Here is a 23,209-nt window from a genome sequence, read left to right as displayed (position 1 = left end):
TCAACCCCATGGAACCCCGCAGATAAACGTGGGGAGGCAAAATCACAGCCGGTACCCTGAAGAGCCCCACTGAGTCCCCTGTGGATACCTAACAGCCTGCACTCAAGTCCCTGCAATTCAGTAGGCGAGCTAAGGTGTTAGGGTAAGGATCCTGAGCTCCACAAAGATCTCCGCAGGCTGGCCAAACAGGTCCCTAAGGGATTAACCTGCCAGCTGCAGACCCAAGTCACTTCTTCTCCATGCAGGCAAAGTTCTCCCCAGAACTGGGGAACTCTGGTGCACTGAAAGCTGCAAAAACTGCAAAAATACCCAAAATAATAAAGAAATATACAGATCAGATCAGAAAGACACTTTCTGGCTTGTATGCAGAAGGAAAAACTGAAGGGGGCAGCAGAGCCCTTGGTAGAAGGAGGTAAGAGTTGAAAACCTGGAATGAATTCCTTCTGCATGGTTTGTGAGCATGAGGAAAATACCCTACTGTCCAGAATGGCATATCTATTGCACTAGAACTCACTTAGCTCCATGCATCCTCTTGATGTTTATCTGGATTTGCGATGGTCCCATAAAAGCACAGATCACCTCAGGTATGAGTCTGTTCCTATACTTTATGTAAGATCGTACTCTTGGAACCTGCATGATTACTAACCATGCTCACCTTGGCCATCAGTTGCTGTATTTATTACAACTTAGCTCTACTTCAGTTTGCCTCTGAGCTCACTGAAATATCTCTAACTAATTCAATAGACGTTCATCAAATTGTTTAAGGTGTCTAGATTTGATCATATTTATCTGCATTCCTGGTCTCAACCCATTAGCTTCTGGTAGGTTTTTTTTTTTACCCCATGAAATTATATTAGATTGTTTAGAAGATAAACAAAACAGAAATTTGTACAGCAGATCAACTGAATTATTTAGCTGACTAGCTCTTTCCCCTATGCCCTCTGTGATTATTTTTGCTCCTCCCATCAACATCCCCAGTCGGTTCCCTCATGTGCTTCCATTCAGGTAGAAAGTATGTGCCGGGCTCTGGCACTTAAGAATCAACTGACTTTATCCTGAAATCTCCCTAGCCAGATTTAAATCACCAGATCCACTGGGGCCTCTTTTAGTCATTTTTCCATTCTGTTCTCTTTTTTTCCCCCCACCTTAATATTGTAAAGCACTCTGATGTGATTCTCCTAGACTTTTCAGTTAGAGTGCCTGAGCAGAAGCTAGTGACTTAACATATGACTGTCCTGCTACTGTTCATCAAAGCCTTAAATCTTAAATTCACGCTGGTGGTGTTAACACTGTTTTGGATGCTGATTTCTGTGACTTGAGCCATTTATGCTGTCTTAAGGCCAGATTCTTAGTGATGCTGCAGGCTGTTACTAAGCTGCATCACAGCCTAATAGCAGTCTGCAATTAGTCACTGCTTGCAGAAAGAGCTGTCTTAAAAAGGAAAATGCACACAAAAATGTTTGCATATACACTTAGACACGTGCGCTCAAACAGACAAATGGAAATAAAGATATTACATAGAGATGACTAACTGGATGATAAATGTTACAAGCCTCTACTTATCTTTGTTGATTTGAATTTCACATAGTATTTGTAAGGATGACTTGAACACAAGAGATGTTGCTATTGTCGTCAGTACACTGTTAGAATATATGCCACATCCCAGCGAAACACTAAAATACTACAGTTGTTGCTGCTCTGTCTGGGGGCACCACAGTTTTTGTGTTTCCTTTGTGTTGTTTTTTCTTTTCCTTTTAAAATAATTGGAGGTTTATGCTGGAGAATGACACGGGGACAAACTTTTCTCCGTCCCCGCGGGAACTCAATTTCCCCGTTCTGTCCCCGTGAGTGCCTGTAAGCTCTGCCTTAACCACACAAGCATCAAACACGTATGATTTTAAAGTGTTTGAGGCTTGTGCAGATGTGGACAAAGCTTGAAGGAATTGGGCAGGGACAGGAAATGAACTCACGGGGACAGGACAGAAAAATGAGTTCCTGCGAGGACGGGGGAAAAATTTGTCTCCGTGTCATTCTCTAGTTTATGCTTACAACCAGCAAAGTTGTTGGCCTCACTGAGTTTTTGTCACATAAATACTATTCCTGAAAAACATACATGGTGCGTTTTGTGCCTGGGAAAATGATTTTAGATAAAAATTGTATTCCGTGAGAAGATGTGTTAAACATGTCTTCTGAAATCCCAGTTTTCAGATACACTTTCTTTACCTGTAGTGTGCTTCGGGAGCTCTTGGTGGCTGGACTTTATGATTTACAGTTTATTTAGTCTGATATCCTTTATACAGTAAAAGAGCAGTTCACAACATAAAAGAAAAAAGAAAAGGAACACCAATTTATGACAAGAATTAAGTGACAGGGAAACAAACACCAACAAAAAATTAATCACCATTTGTCTTGTATAGCACTAGATGCAAAAGTAACCATAATTATTTTTTTTTATTTCATGAAGAGATTCACCCAAAGTGGTTTACAATACATTGAATAGTAGTAATCAGTTATTCTTAAGTATTTTCCTTAATTGTTCTGGCAGGCTCACAATATATAACTGCCCCACTAAACTGGATATTATGTACATAGTAGTGGGGGACAGATTAGGGGAAAGTCATTTGCTAGAAACGAAAAAGAAATCTACCTTTCAAACTAGTTGTTCACCAGAAATGTCAAATCTGCTTGGCACGTGGAAGATGTTTGGAATCTCCTCCATAACTGCAAGCTACAGTGAACATGAAGCTGGGAATTCTCTGCTCAGCTTCTTTTTGTAGTTCAAACATTTAGGGCTCCTTTTACGAAGCCGCGTTAGCAGTTTAACGCCCGTAATAGCGCGCGCTAATTTGCTGGCCGCGCTAGCCGCTACCTCCTCCTCTTGAGCAAGCGGTAGTTTTTCGGCTGGCGCAGAGGTTAGCGTGCGCTAAAAAGGTGCATGCGCTAAAGCCACTAACGCAGCTTCGTAAAAGGAGCCCTTAGTCCTTTTACTAAGGTGCGGTTGCCGATGTAGCACGAGCTAAATGCTAACGCGCGCCAACATGTCCATAGGATATAATGGATGCGTTAGTAGCGTTGGCATTTAGCGCGTGCTAAAACGTCTAGCACGCCTTAGTAAAAGGACCCCAAATTTTGTAACAGGCAAAATACACCTGAGAACTATATAAAATATAACACTTTAGGCTGGAACCAAAACACTGTTTGTTTGTTTTTGGGGGGAGGGGGGTTCCCTTATAGATTATTGCTTTGGAAGTGGCTTAACTGTTTTATTCTATTCTTTTATTTATGAGCAAATCATTTTATTAAAGACCACAAATATACAGATAAACAAGCAAATCATCAATTTAGAAAACATCAATTCCCACCAACACCCCCATCACCCAATCCTCCAACCCTCCCACCCACCCACCAACTAAAAAATAAAACTAGGGTGCTTGATGAGCAGAAACTAAGCAAACCGTGTACTATCCTCCAGTAGAATTAGAGATACAGTAAATAATTATGCAAGTACAGCGGGAGTGAGTTCCAAAATGGCCTCCAAGTAAGACGAAAAGCTTGCCAAGGGCGAATATCAGAAGTATTATTTGATTTATAAGTTTAATGGAAATTTACAAGCATTGAGACTTGATACAGTAGTAAGGAAAATTAAATAAATCTTTAACAAGAAACACACTCTATGCTTCTCAATCTAAAAAGAAAATAATTTTATTCCTCCGTAGACCTCAGATAAGAAAGAGGGGCTGTTAAATTCACGGGAGGAAATTAGGAAAAATCATTTAAAGTAGAATGCACCTCTTCTGACATCATGGGCGGGACCACGGTAGAGGGAACGTGCTGTGGAGGCTGACGGCAGCCTGCTAGGTTCGCTCTGCAGGCTGCCGTAGTTAGCTTTAAAGGTGAGACAGTAAGAGCAGGGGGTTATCCGGAGGAAGCTGAGGGGGAAGCGTGTCATTTGAAGAAGACAGCTGGGTGCTCACCTAAATTAGCCAGGCGGAGCGCCCGGCTAAAAGATGCTAAAGACGCTAGGGAGAACACTGGAAATGCAGGGCTCCGCCATTGACCGGCGTAACCTTTGCGATCGACTGGTAGATCGAGATCGACGTGTTGGGCACCTCTGCTCTAGATTTTACATTGTTCACTTTTCCATCTGTAAAAGATTGTTCATGTAAAAAATATTTTCATGCCCTCGCCGTTGGAGAAAATTTTGGGCCATTTGGGCTCCTGTTTGGGATTGCTTGTTCCATGGAGCCCAAAGTGCTCTTTTGAATTTTTGACACTGGAGTGCTTGGGAGGGGGGGGGGGAGAGGGGGGAAGGGGTAGATATTGATCTGTTTTTGTTGGGTTCATTCAGTCTCTGCAATGAAACCACACAGCAGACTCTCTTATCCTGAGTTTTTTTTAAGGTTGTATTCGTTTTCAGAGTGTTGTATCTTTTATCGTGTATACAAATTTCTAACTAAATAAAATATGAAAAAAAAGAGAGATTTTCATAGATTGTCTTTTCAGGCTCCGACATAGGATAAGGAATTATATTTTGATAACCAACTATTTCATACCAGCATTGTAGAAAATTGTTTAAGACTTTTCGGTTGAAAAAATTTTTGTCAGCTTAAGTTTGTATAATCACTTGTACAGTTTTTCTTTTATTGTTAACTGCATTGAACTGCAAGGTTTTGTGGTATATAAATAAAATTTTATGTTATGTTATGTTATTTTGTTATATCAGGGTAAATCCAAATCTTTTGACTTCAAAACAAAGCTCGTGAATTGTGAAAAAATTGTTTTAGGATCAGATATAAATCGTTTTCAAACACAAATGATACTAAGGGCCTCCTTTTACGAAATTTCTAGCATAGGAAACCGCGCTGAATAGCCCGTGCTGCTCCCGAGGCTTATTGAGTTCCTATGAGCGTTGGGAGCAGCGCGGGCCATTCAGCGCAGCTCCCCATGCTAGAAACTGCTATCACGGTGTCATAAAAGAGGGGGTAAAAGAGTAGGTCTATCAGAAATATCAGAAAAGGAGTCCTCCAAAATAGCTGATGAATGAAAATGCGATGCAAGATTTATTTGAGACTGAGCCTCAATTTCTGTTTCTAGAGACAGCCCTACTTTTCTTTTTTTTTTTTTTAAGGAAACTAAAGTGGCTTAGCTGGTTTTGCATGCTATGCACATTCAGAGGGTTCTGGGATGCACATGTTTTATCCATGAGTGATACCCTGCGAACAGGATATAGTACATTTTATATTCAGTGAGTGACACGGAAGTGACTTCATTTATGGCTATGCCAAAATTGCTGCTAACAGCCTGGAGTTTCAGGGCAACAAGACAGTCACAAAGGTGATTCTGAACCTGTCTTCATTATATTCTATGTTTAAAGAGGAAGTCTGAATCAGTTTCACCATTCCCAAGATTGTAATCCAGTCTTGTTTTTTTATTTTACTCCTATCCTAAGCATGCCTGAAGGTAACACTGCAAACTTAGGCAGTCTGTTGTGAATCCTCTACCTCTGCCTACTACTTATTATATGACCTTGAGCAAGTGCCTCAGCCTTGCTAGCCTCAAAATAAGTTTATAAACTCTTTTGAGCAGGGAGACTGTAACTACGGTATGTAACTTGCTGCTCTGCAAGACAAGTTACTATGATTTTTATTGTCAATTAGTTCAATGTAGAGAGAAGAGAGATCTCCATAAGTGAAATTACCCTGGAGAATGGTGTCCTGTAAGCTACTGAAAGATGTGTTTCCCACAAAAGCTCTTTTATCTTTAGTAGACCATTTTTAAGCAAGTTAGCAGACCTGAATGAGTTTATCGTGTAGGCCTCCAACTGGTCTCCAACTAGCTTCATGTTTACTACTTACACTGAGCTGCTCCTAATCTGACTCTGGCATCTGCAAAATCACAATTCTTACTTCCCTTCAGTGAGCAGAAGCTACAAGTCAACAGAGGCTTTGAGGGTACAAGCTGGATTGGCTGATTGTGGATATCCCAAAATTTCAACTGGTTGGGAATCTCTGTCATAACTGCTCATGCCTGCCTCATTTTATTTACTTATATATTTGTGTGATTTTAACTGAAATTTGTTTGACATTATAAATAAACGGATTTGTCTGCACAGAGGCTTGACTTGTGTCCCTTCCCCACTTCCTTTTTTGTTCTATAACTGCTGCTGAGCCAGACTCAGCTTCCCTTTGGCTAGGATTGGCAGTTTGCTCAAGCCACCTCAAAGAGTCTCATCCAGTTCTTCCCTCTCCCCCCTCCACCATGCATAGAGAAGCACATGGGATAGTCCTTAATAAAACAGGAGTTACAAATTCCCGTGTACACTATAATAAAACCAGGACTGGATCAGTATATAGGCATTGGCCTGGGTGCTGTGGCTCTTCTATCTCTGATGCTGATTTTCTCTTCTTCCTTGCTCAGTGTATGCTGCATTGAAGAATGAAAAATTGCTTTTTAAAGGATTAGCAAGATAAGTTTATTGTAAGCATCTACACTGCTACTAATGACTGGGGAGTCAATTCTGGGTGATTTGCATGAGCATCTGCGTACATATACTATAATAATAATTGTTTCTGTATTGTCATATACTTGCCTTTCTTTGTATTATTTGTGTGTTCACCCTTTCGTATTCCAAGTAGGGGGAAGCCTGCTGTTTCCTCCATGTTGCTATTCCTCCGAAATGTTTCTTTATTTGCTAAAGTGTTCTGTGAAGAATATAATCTTTATTCCTTAAACTTTTCTAGTTTTAATTCCTTCAGAAGGGAGTTCCACCACATTGGGGCCATCACTGAGAACATTCTTTTCCTGACGCTTTTGTATTTGAAGTCTCTGGAGGAGGATATTTCCAGTAGGTATTCTTGGCTCGAGTGTATTAAAATCTTATTATACCGCCAAATCAGACTTCAAGGCAGTGTACATATCATATTAAAATACAGTCAAACCTCGGTTTGCGAGTAACCCAGTGTGCGAGTATTTTGCAAGACAAGTAAAACACTCAACAAACTTTTGACTCGCAAACCAAGTGTTGACTCAATTTGCGAGCACCCCCCCTGATAACTGGCATCACTCCCTCCCAGCTCGCAAAGGCCCCTTGCTCCAACCGTCCCCCCCCATGCGAACCGTCCCCCCACCCGAACAACTTAAACTTACCCCTCCCCCCCGTCTAGATCGTGTGCCTAGAAGATCTTCCAGCTTCCGCTTCTGCCTGCCTGCCTTGAGCATGCATCCGCGCATGCTCAAAGACTTCTAATTCTCCTTCTCGCCAAGAATCTCGGTGAGAGGGAGAATTAGAAGTCCTTGAGCATGCGCAAATGCATGCTCAAGGCAGGCAGGCAGAAGCGGAAGCCGGAAGATCTTCTAGGCACACGATCTGTGCCTGCGCATGACGGGGGTGGTGGTAAGTTTAAGTTGTTCGGGCGGGGGGGGGGGCGGTTCACGCAGGGGGGTGCCGGTTGGAGCGAGAGGGCCTTTGTGAGCGGGGGGGGGGGAGCGATGCCAGTTATCGGGGGGGGGGGGGGGAACGTATCAAAGCGAGTTTCCATTATTTTCTATGGGGAAACTCGCTTTGATAAACGAGCATTTTGGATTACGAGCATGCTCCTGGAACGGATTATGCTCGTAATCCAAGGTACCACTGTACAAGTGTTTAAAAAATGCAGGGTACAACAAAGGTATATCGTACAAAGTCTTAACAGTACAAGACTGACAGACAAACTGGTACAGAAGGGAGGCGGTAGAACTACATTATTTAAAGAGAAAGAACAAGTGGAACGGACAATAGGAGGGGAGCAGATATCACATGAATCAATCATGTTCAGAGAGAATAAAAAGCCTCCTTAACAGGACGGTTAAACGTTAAAAGCGTCCTTGAATAGGTAGGTTTTGAGATTAGACTTGAAGTCTAAAATAGTCATGTCTTCTCTTAAATACTTTGGAGCGGCGTTCCACAAAGTGGGAGCGGTAACTGAAAAAATGTATGGTTGCATTGTGTTAATATGTCTCAGGGAAGGTACAGCAAGAGGGTTTGGGAAAATGAAGCGAAGGGTTTTTTACGGATCATGAGGAATCAGTACTCTATTCAAGAAAGCAGAGGTATTGGAAGAACGGATTTTAAATGTTAACAGAAGGATTTTGTTTGCTATCCTGTGTTCTATAGGAAGCCAGTGGGCCTTGATAAATAACGGTGTGACGTGGTCATATTTTTTGGCCTTAAATATAACCTTAATAGCTGTATTCTGCACAATCTGCAGATGCCTAATTTCTTTTTGTGTTATTCCTTTATAGAGGGAATTACAGTAGTCTAGGTGAGAAATTATCAATGAATGAATTAAGATAATAATGGATTGAGAGTTAAGTAACTTAGAGAGCGAGCGGATCTTTCGCAATCTTTGAAAACAGCTACGAATAACTGTACTAATTTGGTTATGATATGTTAGTTTTGTATCAAATGTGACACCTAAAAGTTTGAGGGTGGGAACTATTTGCAGAGGAGAAGTTGAGATTGAGATTGGCTTTGTAAGGGATTAGCCCTCTTTTACTGGAAAGATGATAACCTTTGTTTTGCTGACATTTAGGGCTAACATATTAGCATCAAGCCAACCATGAATTTTTGTGAGCTTTTGGTTGATACCAAGTACTTTTTTAGGGTTGTTAAGGTCTATTGGATGAACCAATTGAATATCATCAGCATATGCAAATATGGTAAATCCTATAGATTGGGCAAGTGTCAAGAGAGGAGCCAAAAAAATGTTATACAGTAAGGGTGACAGGTTAGAACCCTGGGGGATACCACACTTTGAACACACTGGTGCCAGGACTTCATCTAAAAGTCAAATATTGTTTCTCTCTGTGTGGGACCTTTATATTCAGTCTTTATCTTCTAGAGACCGCAGGTCCATTCTTAACACCCTTTAGTGTGTAGAGAAGTGTAACTTTCTATTCTCCTTCTGGCCTCCTTCCATATGGAGTGGTGTGAGTAAGCAGTGTAGGGAATTATTATTTTTTTTTCTTCTGGGGTAAAATAGGAATTGAAGGGGATATGCTGGATTATGAGGGGGAGCTTATCCATTTATGAACATTATATTATATATTTTGTGATGGAAATACCCTTCATTACGTTTCAGTGAGGCAGGGATAGCTTTAAGAATTGTTCCTCCCACGAGTCAGCATTATTTTTTTTTTTGGGGGGGGGATGACGTCAGCACGTCCCTCTCAATTGTCTCCTATGGGGGAGTTAAATAGGGAGAGGATCAAACCGCCGCCATCTTTACTTGGTAAAAAGTTAGTGGTCAAGATCGATGGCGTTATATTATTAGATAAGCAATGAGAGGTTATGAGTTATGATAGTTTATGAAGTGATTTTAGGAGCTAAGGATGTGTGCCCTGATTATTTGGCTGTGTTTCTTGACAGGGACCCAGCCTTGATAAAGCATTTCATCGCGAAACATGTTGGCACAAGAAGTCCCTACAACGACCACACAATTAAAGCTAAGTCGTTTTGACTAAATATTTATTTAAACGTTAGCACTTTATAACACTTGAATAGTTAACTTATATGCAATTTATATATAAAATATTTAAAGCTATTATGAATTATAATATATTGATCCAGGGAAGATTCTGCACATCAAGCTTAACGTTATGATAAGGTTTGAACGTGGAGTGGTGCATCTGAGGATCAGCATTTCTTGAAGCCTGGTTCTGAATCGAATTTGGCTTGGTTGTTACTTTTTTGGATTATGAGGTAAGCCTTTCATGAGGTCCTTGGGAGAGAGGGGGGTAGAAATATAATGTTCATGAACAAGTCTTGGTAGTTTTAATACTAAAAAGGGGATAAGAACAAACTCCACATCTGTCGTATTTTGATCTAGTAATAGTGTCCTTGATTCTTACCCTTTCATGTTTTTTTCTTTCTTTTATTTAATGATCAAGGGAAGAAGTTCAAGGTAGGGATGGCTGGGGATATTGGTAGGTATTTATATTGTTTAATATAGATACCAACATATATTTGAAACAGTTTGCTGTGTATTTGTTTATTGGTTTTTAAATTTAAAAAAAAAAAATTAGCATAAAAAGAAACTTCATATGTACATGATAGTGAGGGTGACAGATGGTATACAATTCAGGAATTGTGTTTTTAATTCCACAAGAATTATGGGGAGAAGGATGCGACCACCCCTATTTGAAAGAGAGGAACATTGGCCCTGCCTAGAATAACTGTAGTGCACTAAAGCCTGGGTCTCAGAAATCCTTTGCTAGTTTCTCAATAAGGGTGGAGACACACTGTCCTTTCTGGCTCTAAGCCTTTCGTTCCTTCGTGCAGAATGGGCAGGACAGCTGCCATGGGTGTGCACTTTTTAGCAGATGTGGGGAGCCAAAAAGTCTTCGGGGGATTTTTTTTTTTTTTTAATATACATTTCCTTGTTTCTGGCTGAACTAAAGCATGCTAGCTGATTGAGCCAAGGCCACTGAGAGCTGGAGCATGTTGCACTATTTGGTACACTCTGTTCCTAGCAGCTCAAAGATCCATCTCCTCCAGCTCTGTTACCCCACCCCAACTAGCATGGCTAGCCTTTTTTTCTGTTTTTACCTAAGATTCTGGGATATTATAGTGTTTGAAGAGTTGACACATTTTTTTACACATACACATCATCTGTAGAGTTACCAGAAATCCTACAAACAGAAGGGAGGGAAGAAGGAGAAGGGCATTCTTCCTTCACCTTCCTCCCTTTCAGCTACAGCGCAAGAGTGGTTGCTCTTTCAGGTGGACAATTGGCCAGAGAAGATCAAAGACAGACACTGACCTGCCAGGAGGTTGCTGCAGATAAAGGGTTAAAAGGGAAAACGCCAGGTGGCTCATCCTCTTTCCTGTTCCTGCTCTCGTCCTCCACCCTTGACTCGCTGCATATCTGGGAAGGCATGGATGGGGTTCAAGTTGGCAGAGTTCCTTGAGCCACTGAGAGTAGTACCTATGGTCAATCTGCAGTGGCATGGGCAACTAAGAGGTGGAAGGTCAGATCCACCCAATGGCTGGGTGGAGATGCAAACCTTCGGGCTGCAGGCTGGAGAGCAGGGCCACACTGCTCAGGGCATTGGCCTAACTAATTGGAGTGATGGGCTGAGGGCTGGCATTCTAGCTGAGGTAATTGCAGGGGCTTGACTCGGGAACTGAATGGACATGTGCACCTAATAAAGGGAAAGGGATTGGGACTTGTATACCACCTTTTTGTAATTTTACAACCACACTCAAAGCGGTTTACATACAGGTACTTCAAACATTTTTCCTATTTATCCTAGTGGGCTCACAATCTAATGTACCTGGGACAGTGGAGGATTAAGTGACTTGCCCAGGGTCACAGGGAGCACCATGGGGTTGACCCCCATGACTTCAGGTGCTGAGGCTGTAGCTCTAACCACTACATCACACTCTCCTCTAAGCTGTGGCCTTGTATCCCAAATATCATTGGTGATGTTTGTGTGTGCATTGTTAATGTATGAGGGGGTAGAAGGGAACTACGAGTAACGGCTACCCAGGTTATACTGTGTTGCCATGCGTGGAGATGCAGGACAGTTGTTTTCTAGGGAAACCAGAACTCTAAATCCTGAGATGGTTGAGAGAACCTAGTACTGGACCAGCATGTTCCATCAACATGAAATTGCCCAAGACTTATAAATATATATAAATATGAGAGAATGAATGCGGAATGTATGGGGTTTAGTAGTTCATTTAATAAAGTGTGGAACCCATTGAATACATTTGTTACCTTGCAATAAGGGTCATGTATCTTTCCTTTTCTTAGATTTCCTTACACATCCAGGGTGGGTGGGTGGGGGGAGAGAAATGTATTTAAATTACTTAATTATAATATTGTAATCACATCATATGTCTTATTGTATTAATAATTGGGAGGAGGATGGGAGAAAATGATTGTTTTATGTATTACTTGTGTAGTTAATAGTGCGTTTTATGCAGTATTTTATGTTCAATTAATTGTATTGCACTGCCAAAGTTTGAAAATCAACAATGATTAAAAAAAAAAAAACAAAAAACAGAAACTGTCCAAGACTGCCCATTACTCATTTATGCCAGCTCTGGCTGTGAGCAATGCAGTTCATATTCTAAGTCATTTTCTGATGGACTCTTCCTAACCAGTGGTCTTACCACAGTTTGCTGTGCCATTGTGCTGAAGATGGTGGTGTTGTTAATCCATTAACTCAGAGGTCCTGCCCTTGCTCTGCCTTACATCAGTGCTGTGTAAAGCCAGCCACCTGAATTCATCTGCCCCTCTTTTGGCAGTTGTCAGCATTGTGTAGATTCTCGCTGCAGTTTAATAAATCATAGTTTTCAGAAGCTTCTGAAGAAGTTGCTGTCAACTGCATATATTACATGACCTAATCTTTTAACAAACTGGCTGGTTTGCTGCGGAATTAGCACTAGATTAACAACTCATGCTGTCATGCAGTTAAGTCTGATAAAAGGGATGGAAAACCTTTCATACGCTGAGAGATTGGAGAAACTGGGTCTCTTTTCCCTGGAGAAGAGGAGACTTAGAGGGGATATGATACAGACTTACAAGATCATGAAGGGTATAGAGAGAGTACAGAGGGACAGATTCTTCAAACTTTCAAAAAATAAAAGAACAAGAGGGCATTCGGAAAAGTTGAAAGGGGACAGATTCAAAACGAATGCTAGGAAGTTCTTCTTTACCCAACATGTGGTGAACACCTGGAATGCGCTTCCAGAGGGCGTAATTGGACAGAGTACAGTACTGGGGTTTAAGAAAGGATTGGACAATTTCCTGCTGGAAAAGGGGATAGAAGAGTATAGATAGAGGATTACTGCACAGGTCCAGGACCTATAGGGCCGCTTCATGAGCGGGCTGCTGGGCGTGATGGACCTCAGGTCTGACCCAGCAGAGGCATTGCTCATGTTCTTATGTGCTGGAAGAGAACAGTATCCTTTCACAGTGCTGATTGCTCAGTGCTGTTGCAAACCTATCTGTTCCATAATGTCCTGATCAATACTTTCCCTATTATTATTTAATATTTTCATGGCTCCATTAATAACACTAGGCCAATCCGTTAATTTTAGCGTATTTGCTTATGTGGATGGTATACAGTTAACTCACCCTATCAATCTTGATAATCCTGATGACATTACTATTATCAATCAAAAATTAGAGAAAATTAGCAACTGGCTGAATACTAATATGTTATCTCTTAACATCAGCAAATCCAAAATGATGATTTTCCCCATCAAGGATGGGCTAGCTTTGTCCAGTCCCATCGAACTTAAATCTACCCCAATACAAACAGTACCAACTACGTATTAAGTCTTTGACGGAAAATTATCTTATCATGAGCATTAGCTTGTTTACGTATGATACAATCACTCGCCAAACTGCTAGACTCTTCTTCACTAAACATCCTTAATCATTCGCTAGTAATCTCATGCCTTTACTACAGTAATGCCCTATATAAAGGAATAACCAAGAAAGAAATTAGACGCTTACAAATTGTACAGAACACTTCCATCAAAATTATGGCCAACACTAGAAAGTTTGACCATGTTACCCCCCTATTGATTAACGCCCACTGGTTACCAGTAGAACATCGAATAATGTACAAGATTATGTTATTGTCTTTCAAAACTAGAGCTACTGGTCAACCAGAATTCATCAATAGACTCCTGATTCCATATTCTTCGCAACGTTCCCTCCAATCAGTTAATCAAAACTTGTTTTCAATCCCATCCTTAAGACATATTAACACTATGCGAACTAATATTTTCTCTGTAACTGCCCCTATGCTGTAGAACTCACCTCCTAATCACTTAAGAGAAAATACCTCACTAAACACCTTTAAATCTAATTTAAAAACATTCTTATTCAAAGATGCCTTTGACATGATTGTCCTTTTAATGATGTTTTACATGCATTTTAGACCTGCCCTACCACAGTTTCTACGTTTTCCCTACCTTATGCTCTTCCCTAATTGTTCTTTTCTATCCAAATAATGTAGTTCTTCAACATTTTTCCTTTCGTCCCAGTTCCAGTCTCTGTTTTATTTTGTAGTTCATGTTTATCTGTGGTTCGTTCGTTTGATTATTTATACATTTTGGCCCGGATTTTGTATAGGACGCCCAGTCTCAGAAGCCGACGGGCATCCTATATAAAATTGGGCCTAGGGTCACCTAAGGTAAACCCAATTCTCTAACTGACGTCCATGTTACAGATGCCAGTTAGAGAATCGGGTTATTGTAGATACGGCTGCTAAGCTTATCGCGGCAAGGAATCTCCCTGCCACGATAAGTTTAGCAGCCGCGGCTGTGGCCGCCAGTCCCCCCCTGAATAAACATGGCAGGAGGGATGCTCAATCCCTCTTGCCAGAACACCCCCACTCTCCCCGCTGAAGATTGCCGGTAGGAGGCTGCCCAATCCCTCCTGCCGGAAACTCCCACCCCCCACCATAGATAACCCAACGAACCCCCCCATGCAGGGACCAACCCCCCGATGATCCACTCCATGTGTGGATCCACCTCCACTCTCTGGACCCCCCTCCTGCTAACTTTTAATGATGGCTGACTGGACAGATCTTCCCACCGTCCAGCCGTCTGGCCCGCTTCTGTTGAAATGAGGTGGGTCTGCCCCTTCCCAGTGCATTGTGGGATGCACCAGGGAGGGGCCTAAGATTCCGATTGGCCTATGTGCCTAAGGACCCGCCCATAGGAGGCCTTAGGCCCCTACCTGGTGCATCCCACGATGCACCGGGAAGGGGCAGGCCCGCCTCATTTTGACAGAGGCGGGTCTGCCATCCTGATGGTGGGAAGACCCTTCCATCCGTCCATCATCAAAAGTTAGCAGGGGGTTCCAGGGAGGGCGGGGGGATCCACACAGGGGGGGGGGAGTCTGGCAGGAGAGATTGGGCACCCTTCTGGTGGCAATCTCTAGGGTGGGTGGGGGTGTTCCAGCAGGAGGGATTGGGCAGCCTCCTGCTTGCGATCTTCAAGGCAGGATGTTCTGGTAGGAGGGATTGGGCATCCCTCCTGCCGTGTTCGTTCAGGGGTGGGGGGCCTGGCGGCCGCAGCTGTTAAACATATCGCGGCAGAGAGATCCCTTGCCACGATAAGCTTAGCAGTCGCGTCTACTTACAATGTAGGCCAGCATTTTGCTGGCCTAAATTGTACACATCTCCCGCTGGACTAGGGAGACGAGTATGGCCACCTAGTAGTTCCGGGGTAAACCATGCTCTCGCCTAGCCTTAGGCTCCCTAGGCTCTCAGAGGTGCCTCCAATTTAGGCGGCCTGCCTCGGGAGCTTTTTAAAAAAAAAAAAAAAAAAAAAAGAACGTGCGTCCTGATTGGCTGATTAGACAGGAGTAGGATGCCTACTGCTGCCTACAATCAGGACCGCCGTTTATAGAGTCCGGGCTTTTATGTATCCCCTTTTGTTTTAAATATGTAAACTGCCTTGAAACCTGATTAAGCGGTATATCAAATTTTTTTTTTAATAAACTTGTAAAATCAATAATTAAGCAATTTATAAAAGTAAAACAAAATAATGGAAAAACCACATAAGAGACCTAGCTTATTGGTATTAGATCCCTACTATGTGTCGAATTAGGAAAAAACTTGTACTGTAAAACTTGTACTATGGCAAATTGTAACCTGTTAACTGTATAATATGTATGTCAACCTGTAACCCATTCTGAGTTCTTTGGGGAGAACAAGATAGAAAAGGATATAAATAAATAAAAATAGTCACTTTAAACGGGTGCAGGGGAAAGAGAAGGACAGGAAATAATTATAAGCTAAGTGATAAAAGGGAGGGAGGAAACAAAAGCAGCAAACATTAATGTAGTGAAGGGCCCGCTGTCAGAGGTTGCAGACAGGGGCATATTTAAAGACGTCCAAAAAGCATCCTAAATCGGCACTTGGATATTCTAATCGCCAGGACATCCGAGTGCTGATAATCAAAACCATCCTTCTGGATGTCTAGTGAGGTGTCCCAGCCTCTGGGCGTCCAGAGCACACGATGGTGTGATGGAGGCTTGCTATATTGGGCATTCCCAAGGGCAGGTTAGACATGGCCGTCTTGCAGCAATATAATCAAACATCTTCCAAGACATCAGGTAGGTCTGTAGACTTTTTAGTCAGCAAATCCAATGAGTAGGGGCGATGATGGAGAAACAAGTAATAATAATAATTTATTTCTTATATACCGCTATACCGTGAAGTATGAGCCGATGCAGGGTGGGAGTGAATTTGTAGATGCTTCAGGATAATGAGTTAATGTTCCTGTGAGGAGTGTAAAGTGCATGCAAGGATGTAGAGCAGGGGTGTCATAGTCCCTCCTCGCAGGCCGCAATCCAGTCGGGTTTTCAGGATTTCCCCAATGAATATGCATGAGATCTATTAGCATACAATGAAAGCGGTGCATGCAAATAGATCTCATGCATATTCATTGGGGAAATCCTGAAAACCCTGACTCGAGGAGGGACTTTGACACCCTTGATGTAGAGGAAAAGTGATCTAAAAAAAGAAAGGAGGTAGTTCTGTTACCGCTGTACCTAGTAGCACTGTCAACTGCTTCAGGTGAATAAGCCAAATCCACTGCTGGTTTCATCACTATTATTCACTAAAGAGAAATAAGGACCAGCCCTTCTTCTGTAGGCATGTATGAAAGCCATCTGGTGCCCCTATAATACTAACCATTGGGCATGTTTATTATAGAGGAAAATTAAGTATTTGCATTATAGTGTTGGTACTATAAAAAAACAAACAACAATTTAATGAATATAGCTAAAGTATTACTATGGGCAACTCTTGCTATCTACTGAATTTGTTGAGAGCTTCATAGCCAGTACTGGATAAAATCCACAAGATGGAGTTGGTAAAGCTCTCCAGATGACTGTTTCATTAATGATGATATCCTTTGCACAGTTCACCTCCTCCCTTGTAGCCATCTGCTTTGTATTTATTCAAACTGAAACATGGGTGGTTAATTTATAGAAGATGTGTCCTGTGCTTATCTGCAACTTGCTTATGTATCTTTCACTTTTATCTATCACAGTTATGTCTTCTGAATAAGATGAATGTCCTATCACTCTGCACTTGTATTGCTGCAGAATTATGCACTTGGAGGTAGGTTCTGCATGCACGCCTCAGAGAGGAGTGTGACTCTAGAAACATGAGCAGGAGACCCATCTCTTCAGGCAGATGTGTGCAAAATAATTCAAACTTTACCTAAAGAAGAGCTAAAATGAAGAAAGCCAATTGCATTCCCTTCTAAATTCTTCTTTTTGCGCACACTTATAGAAGCAGGATTGCATCGGCTCATACTGTAGATTTGGTGCTGTTTCCCCATGAAAATTCATCTGTCGGCTGCACTTGTAGCTAAGGTGGCAAGTGCTCTACATTGCCATACAAAAGGGCTCTAGTGTGATCCTAGAATTGGGGCTCCACACATTGGGAAACCTGCGTAGGCAGTGTCTAGTGCCGCCAACTTTTTGAAAGAAAAAAAAAGCTGTCACCTGCCCAAGATTCAGCTGCCCTACTTCCATCAAAAATTTACAGCGAGAGCAGCAGTGCAGGCTTCAGTGTCTGTAGGCCAGTGGCATAGCCACTAGGGGGGGGGGGAGGTGTCTTGGGTCCTCCCCCCCAAAATAAAAAAATTGTGACACCATCTGCTGCTATGGCTTGTGGGAGTCCCCAAGCCCTTCCAGTGGTAGAGGTTGTCCAATGGTGGCCTGGCAGTAACTATGTTACTATGTGAAGTGAAGAAATTGAACTTTTCAGCTATATATTGAGCCTTAGTCCCCCAACACACAAGTGCTCCCAATAAAGTATTAAATCCAAACATATAAAGGGCAATTTATAAATTAACACCTAAAAATAGATGCCTTGTGCATACACGTTATAGAATGCTGGTTCTTATGCATGTGATTGGCTCTAGTAATTGGCATTTATATGCCTAAGAACTATTCTGTAATATATACACCAAAATTGCTTAGAACTTAAGTGTGAGGGTGGGTCATGGCTGCGTCTCTGAGATAGGCTCATGCCTTATAGAATATTATAGGCCAGTGTTCTTCAATGCAAGGCCCAGGGGCCAATGGCGCTCCCATCGACTTCCCATTTTTCCCCCCTGTTATTATCTGTCTCTTTAACTAGCTCATGACAGAAAGGGTGAGTTGGATAGGGGAAGAGCCACATGCTTGAAGAGCAAGACATTTCTTAATAGACAAAGAAAATGCATTTGGGAATGCTCTCCCCCTTAAGGATACTCTAGTCCTCAATGAAAAGTTTGAAGGTAGGCTATTGGATATGAATGACATGCTAATCAATATGTATGACATGCTGGTCAACAGTGTTGTGGCCCCACATGGGAAGATATTGGAGGCTCTCCTTTAGCTTTTTGAATCCAAAGTAGCCCTGACTTAAAAATTATTAAAGATCACCGTTATAGGCTATCAGGCTCATATTTAAAGACGTCCAAAAAGCATCCTAAATCGGCACTTGGATATTCTAATCGCCAGGACATCCAAGTGCTGATAATCAAAACCATCCTTCTGGATGTCTAGTGAGGTGTCCCAGCCTCTGTGCGTCCAGAGCACACAATGGTGTGATGGAGGCTTGCTATGTTGGGCGTTCCCAAGGGCAGGTTAGACATGGCCGTCTTGCAGCAATATAATCAAACATCTTCCAAGACATCCTGGACAGAACTTAGACATTTGGAACTAGATCAGTTTTAGAAGTGTTTAAGAGCTACAAAGGTGCCCAAAATGACCAGAGGACCACTGCATGCATCAAGGTAAGAAACCTCCACATTCCCCAGTGCTCATTGACTCCCTTCCACCACACAAAAATGAGAACAAAAAGGTACATACCTGTTTCTAAAACAGCACCATCTGGTATGGGGATGCCTAGTAGAGCTGCACACAGGTGTCTTAAGTCGCTTGGTGGGTGGGCTAGTGAACCATAGAGGAGGACCTAGGCCTATAAGCCACCTTAACCACTACATTTATTATAGAACGTGTGAGCCCACCCAAAACCTATTATACTATCTGCAGCCATAAGTACTATTGGGGTGGTATACAGGAGGGTATAATAGGTTTTAGGGGGCTCACCATAAATTATAAGGGGGTTATGGTGAGATATACAGCTCTAATGATCCACTTTTTTTTTCAGACCAATAACACACGAACTTCCACAGGAGGTAAACTAAACTTTAAGTTTATATACCGCATCGTCTCCAGGGAAGTGGAGCTCGGCACGGTTTACAAGAACTTAAAATATAAGGAGAGAAAGGAAAAGGTTTACATGAGCTTATATATAGAATGGAAGAGTAAGGGGGAAAATAGAATTACATGTTAGGGAAGAGCCAAGTTTTCAGTTGCTTGTGGAATAGTTGGAGAGAGCCCAGATTCCGCAGCGGGATAGTAAGGTCATTCCAGAGATCTGTGATTTTGAAGAGAAGAGATTTTCCCAGTTTACCTGCATAGAGAATACCGCGTAGAGAGGGGAAGGATAGTTTATATCTTTGGGCGGGTCTGGTGGAGTCAGGACTCGAGCAGTTAAAGGATAGTGGGATTAGGGGAAGAAGGATGCCGTGAATGATCTTAAAAGCCAGGCAGGAGCATTTGAAATGGATTCTGGAAATCACTGGGAGCCAGTGAAGATTGGACAGGAGTGGTCAGATAGACTAAACAAATAAATTATATAAGCAATTTCAGATTCAATGCTTAGGCATTTTAGGGATATTCAGACATTCACCTCAGTATTATAACTTTTTGATACGATAGCGGCTATGAGAAGTAAGCAGAAATGATAAATTAAGAATCCCCGTCCTGATGAAGTATTTGCGAAACGTGTCGGCAAGGGGATATGAAGGGGATAAGAACTATAACTACAAATTTACAGCTAAGTCCGGCTTCATATCAATTAATGTTGCTGGGAAATATATGTATTATGAAATGACTATTTATTGAGTTGAATAAGAAAATAAGAGAACAAGAGAAAATATAGTTGAAAAAAGTATGAGTAAAAAAGAAAACAAAATAATATGAAAAATAGCCAGGTTGGGAGTAATGAGGATCTCTTCCACCATAAGTTATAATATTGAGGTGGATGTCTGAATATCCCTATAATGCCTGAGCATTGAATATGAAATTGCTTATATAATTTATTAGTTTAGTCTACCTCCTGTGGAAGTTTGTGTGTTATTGAGGTATTCAGCTAGTACCCTTTATGTGGAATTCACAGCAGTGCTCTGTCGGGATGTCTATGTGGCCAGTCCATTACTATGCTGGCCCAACCCACATCCAAATGGTCAGAATTCGACATCCCAGTGGCCAAGATGTCCAAGTAGATGATTTTCAAAAAATATATACTATACTGTATATATTTGGACATCCAGCAGTTTGCCATTTGAAAATGGCCATTTTTGTTCCTCCAACTTTGGACATTCAGCTGGAAATGTTCAAGTTGGACTTACATTTTTTTCAAAAATGCCCCTCCACACATACTTCAGAACACACTTAGATAACAATAGTTATGACTGCCATTAACTTGACGTAATTGTTGGTGTCTAACGTTAGGCATGCCAGTATTCTAGAATGGAATCTTGGCATCAAGATCATGACATGGGGGCACCTAAATCTTGGTGTCAATAGATAGAACTGCTACCATAGTCTGCATTCACAGAAGCTCCAGACCCTTCCCCAACAATGGATGCAGAACAGATCTAGGACGTTTCCCCATAAAACACAACATTAAAAACATTTTTTGTTTTTAATGACATCATAGAGCAGGACAGCAGAAAACCTAGTTTAAGGGTAACACTTGATATATTAATCCAGTGACCACAACTGCAATATTCCAGAAGAAACTGGTGTCTGGCAGGCTGGATTTATGTGTATTTTGTTCCTTAAGTTGTAATATTTAAGATGCCATCTCAAATAAGTAGGAAGTACATTTTAGTTTTCCATGCTACCCTGTTTCCCCGATGGTAAGACACTGTCTTATTTTTTTTGGAAGGCCAAAATATGCTCTAGGGCTTATTTTCGGGGGGATGCCTTATTTACATTTTTTTCTAAAAAGGGGGGGCTGTCTTATTTGACGGCTGAAGAATCGGTCGGCCGAAAAATCGTACCGTGTATGGCCAGCTTTATCCATCATACCATATAGTGTACCATTTAATGTCCCCAATGTTCTCCATCAGGAAAACACAGTAAAGAGATTATTCTGTAGTGCAGCATCAGAGGGGACTTGACAATGTGAAACCATTGTTTATATACCGTATGCATTTTAAACAGGCTTTATATACAGTAAGTGGTATTGCTCACAGCAAAAGAAACCTGTCTGCATGTTTCACTTTTGGATGTTCTGGCCGTGAACAAACTCCTGCAGTCTCCGTTAGGGAGGGATGAGGGAAGCTGCCTGTGTTTCCTTGCGCGGAGTCACGTGCGCGCGCTGCAGTCCTGTCACTTCCTCCTCTTCACTTCATGACGAGGCGCGGCACGCAGCCATGGAGGCAAATACGGTAGACGGAGGGACCACACGGAGTCACCCACCGTACCACCTGATTCGGGTAAGCGCAGGTATCGGTGGGTGGCTTATTTGCGGGGGGGGGGGGTGCCTTATTTTACATTTTTTTCTAAAAAGGGGGGGCTGTCTTATTTGATGGCCCTGCCTTATCATCGGGGAAACAGGGTAGTATAGTATAAGGTCCTAAGCTGTAGCTTGTCTAATTTACAAATGAAAACAATTGGGAAAAATAGGACCCACTTGAAGGTATATTGTGAATATGTACCATATAGTGGAACTAGACCAATCAATCCAGCTATAACAAATACATGATAGAGGAGGAAAAAATACCTCATTGAGTGGAACAGACTGCTTCTATGTAAGATCTTTTAGCTGTACTGCAATCACCAACTCAATCTAATCATAGGTCAAAAACCTTGTCTAGTTTATACATAAATTTGGCCTTGCCCCTAGCCCAGAACTATTACAGCAATGACCAGATTGGAGATGGAAGGGGGGCAGGGATATTAAGTAATTTTGAACATAAGAACATAAGAAAAGCCTTACTGAGTCAGACCACTGGTCCATCTAGCCCAGCAGCCCATTCACACGGTGGCCAATCCAGGTCACTAGTACCTGGCAAAAACCCAAATAGTAGCAGCATTCCATGCCACTGATCCAGGGCAAGCAGTGGCTTCCTCCATGTCTGTCTCAACAGGAACTTTTTCTCCAGGAACTCGTCCAAACATTTTTTTAAAAACCAGCTATGTTAACCACTCTCACCACATGCTCTGGCAACGCATTCCAGAGCTTAACTATTCTCTGAGTGAAAAAATATTTCCTCCTATTGGTTTTAAAGTATTACTCTGTAACTTCATGTAATCATAATGCTAGATCTTAGCCCTGGTTCCAGTTAACCTTTAACCTTGAAATACTTACCATAAAGCCCTGAAAAACAGGTCTATAGGGAGACAGAGAAGGTGTGCATATTATCAACTAGCATGCATTTACCATGCCCTATGACTGGAAGTGCAGCAATTAATTTATGTATATTTCTACTTTTGAGCTAGCTGTGCTTAGTGAAACAAAAAGAAGGCAAAAAGTTGCCAGAGAGAAAAAGGGAGGAAAGTATTTGCAGGGGCCGATGAGGAGGAGGCAGCACATTGGCAGTGAGATGCTGATTTTTGACTTGATAAACAGAATGTTCTCGTTCTATATAATATATTTATGCCAAACAGATAAACTAATGAGTCCTCAAAGCATACTTTTCTCATGAAGAAAGGCTAAACAGGTTAGTGCTCTTTGGCATGGAGAAGAGAAAACTGAAAAGGATGTAAGAGAGGTTTATACAATTACAAATGGAGTGGAACATATATTTAACCTTTCAGACAAGAGGATATTCTATGAAATTAACAACCAAAAAGACTGAAAGTATTGTAGAAAGCATTTTTTTCATGTAGCACATAAGCTGTGGAATCTACTGCAAGGCAATTCTCTGTAGCAGGGCTTAATAAATATTGGACAAGTTCCTAGATGAAAAGTCCATAAATTATTTTCCAGTAGTGTTGGGGCAGCCATTGCTTTATCCTTGAAAATAAGCTATTAGAAATTTTGGGGTAGATATTTAGCCGGTAGCAATCAGCATTTTTTGGCCACTGCTGGCTTTATACCAGAATATTTAACACTGGGC

The 23,209-nt window shown here is 41.7% G+C and overlaps 1 long non-coding RNA gene across 4 annotated transcripts in view; it reads left to right on the top strand.

Moving 5' to 3' along the window:
- The window catches only part of LOC117366043, a 53,505-nt gene that overhangs the window by 3,699 nt on the left and 26,597 nt on the right, over window positions 1–23,209 (top strand). For all 4 annotated transcript variants that reach the window (XR_004540489.1, XR_004540488.1, XR_004540486.1 and 1 more), the window contains exons 2-3: window positions 6,741–6,844; window positions 9,407–9,739. This is a non-coding gene — a long non-coding RNA (uncharacterized LOC117366043). The remainder of the gene's footprint in view (window positions 1–6,740; window positions 6,845–9,406; window positions 9,740–23,209) is intronic.

The sequence above is a fragment of the Geotrypetes seraphini genome, chromosome 8 (assembly GCF_902459505.1).
Source record: "Geotrypetes seraphini chromosome 8, aGeoSer1.1, whole genome shotgun sequence".
NCBI lineage: Eukaryota > Metazoa > Chordata > Amphibia > Gymnophiona > Dermophiidae > Geotrypetes > Geotrypetes seraphini.
This window is presented reverse-complemented; position numbering and strand designations above follow the sequence as displayed.